Genomic DNA, 5,188 nt, shown 5'->3' on the forward strand with positions numbered 1-5,188 from the left:
GTGATTTTTTGTATATTACATTTCCACTGATATATCTAAATGGCACCATGGGGTTTTAGTTTTCCTCACGAGATGTACATGTGCTTAGAATCAATGTTATATCAGATTAGCACTGTTCATGTAATAGTGTAGTTTTTCTTTTCACAATGTAGCTATTAACAGATGCTTGCATAGGTGGAAGTTGTCACCTTTTTTGTTGATACTCCTATCTCTTCAGGTGTCAGGAATGGTGGTTAAACGGTTAGGATTGTACATTTTTTCCTTATTCATGAGAAATTATTTGACAGATATGCATATTCACAGTGTGTTCATTTTCTGTATATGTACATCAGAAACAGAATGACAAGCAAAATGAGCAATATATGGGGTTCAAGGTAGATGGATATGGCCGACCTTCCTGTGCATTGTTGCCAAAGAAGTCGCCTTCATGTAATCTACGTATTCTTTTTTTTCCAGTGCTACAAAACTAAGGTTCCATGTAGTTCTCACTGACTAGAATGATACATACATGGGGATTATAGTTGAATGAGACCAAACATAATACCAAAAATATAATGTTTCTTTATGTCAAAGAAAAAAACGGCGCAGCATGGCGCGCGTTTGCTTCTACTCCCTCCGTTCGGAATTACTTGTCTCGAAAATGGATGTATCTAGAAGTTCTAGATACATCCATTTTCGAGACAAGTAATTCCGAACGAGTAGTAATTTGCCCCGCATCCTTTACTTTGGACTGCATTTTAACCTTGTGATTACCAGACACAAGACACTGGTTTGTTGTGCTAAATAAAGAAAAAAGCCAAAGCCAAAAGCATGGTTCTTTTCCTAATTAGCTCTAGTCCTCTGCCCCTAGGTAAGGAATTAAAGATCGTTTGACATAATGATATTGCTTTTATGTTTCTTATTACTGACTTGTATTCTTTACATTGTGTAGTTTATTACCAATCTCCAATTAGATCCTACACGTCAAAAAAACTACTACTAGTATTAGGGCATCTACAACATCGACTCTTAAAATAGACATACTATTTATTCACGAACTGGTCGGGACTCGTCCGCGGACACAGATACGGGAGTCGACCTTCCAACCCTATCCCCTAAATGTTTGCTCTGTTTTTCTTCTTCTTAAGTCCACAACACTCAAGATAATCATAGAAAATAGCATAATTCATCCATAAATAACATGCAAATATCCCTAATGCTATAATAGTTCAAATGTAAATATTACGTCTGAGATAACCGGATGTTCAATAATTTTTCGAATTCATCAATTCCAGATTCAACGATACTCGACTCAGAACCCGCAACCCCTTGAGTTTCATCCAATAATGTATGAATGTAAGTGCATGCCTCGGTCATGTGGTAAAGTATATCAGCGCGTTCGGACTATACAATGTGATGATTATCAAGTTGCAGCATTGAGTGAATCAATGAATTGACCAATATGTACAACAACAAGAAGCAAAACTTACGATCTCAATGGTTTACCGAAAAAGGCTTTCGCCCCGCTTTATATTATAAAGCAACTGCCCAAGCCAACATCCAACACAGGTTCACACACGCACACAAACATACAGGTCTAGTACAAATGGTAGCCAAGAGGGTTAATGCTGAGGGCACAGCTCAACAAGCCCTGGAAAACAGAAAAAGCACGCACACATGGGGTGCAACGGAGCAGCTAGTCGGGCTCCGGGGGTGGCGGTGGGAGCGGGGGCGCCAAGCGGAAGGCCAGCGATCGAAGGTCGGCGAGGAGGGTGTTGATGACGTCCCGATCCTAAGGGCGGCTAAGCGGCCGCCAAAGCTGCAAGTACCCACACATTTTAAAGATGGCGTCAGTAGCGCGTTGGAGAGGCACCTTCTGGATGACAAGCTTATTGCGAACGGTCCAAAGCGTCCAGGCAAGGACCCCAACGCGGAGCCATCTAATATGGCGGTAGCGAGGGGGGAGGCATGGATCTCCGCAAGCAGGTCAGGGAAATTGGAGTTGCACCACTGGCCCCCAACCGTCTCGCGGAAACTGGACCAGAGAAACTGGGCCGTGGAGCACGAGAAGAAGATGTGATTAGCGTCCTCCACCGTGCCGCGCAGGGGACAAATCCCATCTCCGGGTCCATTACGCTTGAGGACCTCCATGCCGGATGGGAGGCGGCCGCGGATCCATTGCCATAGGAAGATCCTGATTTTCAGGGGCAAGCGGATGTCCCAAATCAGACTGAAGGGCTCGGGGGCCGTCGAGGGGGCGATGGCCGCATAGAGGGATTTGGTGGAGAAGCAGTCGGATGATTCCAGATGCCAAGAGATGGCTTCCAGGGTGTCGGTGACGTTCATCGGGAGAAGGGCGATGTCTTGGAGGAGGGCATCCCAGGCGGCCACTTCACGCGGGCCAAAGGGGCGGTAAAAAGCGAGGCGCCCTAAGTCAATAAGGGCCGACTCGACAGAGACCGAGGGTCAACAGCAATGGCGAATAGCTCCGGAAATCGTGCGGCCAGGGGGATGTCGCCAATCCACCGATCAAACCAGAACAGGGTCGAGGACCCAGTACCAACCGAGATGGATGTGCCAATGTGAAGCACAGGTAGCAGCTGGATGACGGCCTGCCAAAACTGGGAGCCGCCCGAGCGCTGACAGAATGCGAGTGGTTGTCCATGAAGGTACTTGTTCCGGATGATGGTGAGCCAAAGGCCTCCGTCGCCATTAGCAATGTGCCAGAGCCAACGGGTCAGGAGGGCAATGTTCATGCGCCGGGAGGACAATATCCCAAGACCACCCTGGTCCTTGGGTTTGCAGATATCCGGCCAGCTCACCATGTGGTACTTTTGCTTATCATCCTCGCCAGCCCAGAAGAATCTGGACTGGTACTTGGCAATTGCCTTATGGAGCGTCTCATGGAGGCTATAGAAGCTCATGAGGAACCATAGAAGGCTGGCAAGCGAGGAGTTGATGAGGATCACGCGCGCAGCCTTCGACAACCAGCGCCCTTTCCAGGGCTCAACGCAGTGTTGCATACGGGTCACCGTGGGGCGAAGATCTGCCACGGTGAGGCGCGAATCACTAATGGGGATCCCCAGGTAGGTCGTGGGGAAAGAACCCAACCGACAATTTAGTCGGTCCGTGATAGCCTGTGCTTCCTCTGGGGGGTACCCAAGAACCATCACTTCACTCTTATCGAAGTTTATGGTTAGTCCCGACATCTGTTGGAAGCACAGAAGGAGGAACTTCAGGTTAGCTATGTCCTGAACATACCCCTAAACCATTATTATGGTATCATCCGCATATTGAAGGAGGGAGGCCCCTCCCCCTCCGACTAGATGGGGTACGATGCCGCGAATATGTCCGACATCCTTGGCCTTGTCGAGGATAGCGGCCAGGGCATCCACCACCATGTTGAACAGGAACGGCGAGAACGGGTCACCCTGACAGACCCCATAGAGGGTGGGGAAGTAGGGCCCAATGTCACAGTTAATGTTCACCGCGGTCCGGCCGCAGGAGACCAATTGCATAACGCGAGTCACCCAACGGTCGTCAAAGCCCTTTCGGAGCAGCACTTCCCGCAAGAAGGGTCAGTGGATAGTGTGGTACGCTTTGTGGAAGTCAAGCTTCAAGAAGACTACTCGATGGTGTTTCACCCGGACTTCGTGGAATACCAACACCCCATCCAGAATAAATTGGCCTTGTATGAAGGCAGATTGGTTCGGGTGGGTAATCGTGTCAGCGAGCAGGGTCACCCTATTGGCGTACCCTTTGGCCCGGATCCGGAATATCACATTAATCACCGTGATGGGACGGAACTGGCGGATATCGGAGGCGCCCGGAACCTTGGGATGAGGGTAATGATCCCGTAGTTAAGGCGTCCAAGATCCATACAGCCCGAGTAGGATTCCTCAAACAGGGCCATGACCTCCGGCTTGATGGTCTGCCAGACCGTTTTGAAGAACGTTACGGGCAGGCCATCCGGCCCCGGTGTGATGCCCGGATAATTAAGCTACAGTAATACTCTATTAATGATGCCTTGTCACCATTGTTACTCTTGCTAAACCTCACTTGTTTCAAACACAGGTCAAATTCAAATTCCGAAAACAAGTCAAATTCTTATTTCTTCGAACTGTCAAGTAAAAATGTTCGATGGGTTGAAAATATTCGCTAACTAATTTGAGATATTTAATTTCCCTTGGAAATTAAAACATTTCCAAATCAGCTTTTTCTTATACTTTTCCATTTGTGAAAAATCCAAATCAATTCAAAAGCCTCCCAAACTTTTTGTGGCAGGGCTCAGTTTTTCCTAGTATTTGTTTTGTCAACCTCCACATATTTGAAAAGTCATTTGGTGGCTTATTTAAATGCAATTGGAGGATGTTAAAATAAAAGCAAAAGGTAAAGATAAAAGGAGTAGAAAAAAACCCTGGCTCCCCCTAGGCCTCGGCCCACTCCCACCCAGCCAGCCCACCTATCTCGGTCGGATGCCTCCTTTCCCTGTACAGCCGACCGGGGCGCTTCCGTTCGTCCCCATCGGACCGGGCGCACCTTCCCACGCTGCCACGCCGACGGGGAGGGATAAGGACGCCGCTCCCCGCCTCCTCGGTCCCCATTCCCCCCACTCACCCCAGCCCTCTCCCTCTCTCCCAGGAACCCTAGACCCCCCCCCACTACCCCGTTCTCTCGCTCGATGTGTACGTGCCCGACCACTGCCGTCTCCATCGCGGCGCCGTCACCATGGTCTGAAGCCTCCCGTGCCACCGGTAGACGTCCAGGAGGACCACCTCGTCGTCCTCGTCGTCCCCACGTGCTGGGCTGGAGCGAGGAGCCTCTGCATCGTCGCCATCGCCGGATTTCTTCGCCATGGCCGTCGCGTCCTCGCTGTCGATCCGCGTTTTCTGGTTCACCCCGGCACCATATGAGCTCACCATCGTCCCTCCCGCGGTGAGAAGCCCCGATCCCCCGTCTTTCCTCCTAGTTTCCGTCGACGTAGCCGCCGCCCAAGTCCTCCCGAGGTCGCGCCTGAAGCTTTGTTTCTGTGCGCGAGCGCGCCCCTGGCTGCGCCTCGCCTTGTCCGGCTGCTTCCTTCGGCCACCCCCTGCCGCGAGCGCTCGCCGTCGCGGACACTCGCGCCTCCCCTAGCCGCTGCGCGCTGCCCCGCACCTCCCCGGCCACGGGCCGCAACCCGCTCGGACCCTCCAGCTCCGGCCCGCCTCCT

At 50.8% G+C, this 5,188-nt stretch overlaps 1 pseudogene; it reads right to left on the reverse strand.

Moving 5' to 3' along the window:
• Positions 1-1,601: 1,601 nt before the first annotated feature.
• On the reverse strand, positions 1,602-4,901 carry LOC119360908 (annotated as a pseudogene).
• Between the last annotated feature and the right edge of the window lie 287 nt (positions 4,902-5,188).

The sequence above is a fragment of the Triticum dicoccoides genome, chromosome 2B, assembly GCF_002162155.2.
Source record: "Triticum dicoccoides isolate Atlit2015 ecotype Zavitan chromosome 2B, WEW_v2.0, whole genome shotgun sequence".
Taxonomy (NCBI): domain Eukaryota; kingdom Viridiplantae; phylum Streptophyta; class Magnoliopsida; order Poales; family Poaceae; genus Triticum; species Triticum dicoccoides.